General features: G+C 40.7%; 1 long non-coding RNA gene across 1 annotated transcript in view; it reads right to left on the minus strand.

Moving 5' to 3' along the window:
- LOC119581852 overlaps positions 1 to 307 on the minus strand; it is a 10,982-nt gene that overhangs the window by 9,881 nt on the left and 794 nt on the right. The gene's annotated exons all lie outside the window — the stretch shown is intronic.

Below are 307 nucleotides of genomic sequence, written 5' to 3' on the forward strand. Positions count from 1 at the left end.
AGAAAGATTCAATATTTCCAAACTATAGTACAGACAACCTCCTGAAATTTCTTTTTCGTGTTGTATCCGAAACACGTTCCAATAGGAATAATAGAGGGTGTGTAGTTCGAACACATGCTACGCAACCAGCGGGGTTCTGACACACTGGCGACGCAGAATGTGAACATGCAAAAGGAAGGAAGGGGGACTCTGTGCATAGGGTTTAGAGAGCAGTGCAATACAATTATTGGTTTCAACATTATCTAAAGGATGGATTCAGAACACTTCTCAAAACATTTTAACATAATCTGTCCTTCCGCTATCCATG

The sequence above is a fragment of the Penaeus monodon genome, chromosome 15, assembly GCF_015228065.2.
Source record: "Penaeus monodon isolate SGIC_2016 chromosome 15, NSTDA_Pmon_1, whole genome shotgun sequence".
NCBI classification, from domain to species: domain Eukaryota; kingdom Metazoa; phylum Arthropoda; class Malacostraca; order Decapoda; family Penaeidae; genus Penaeus; species Penaeus monodon.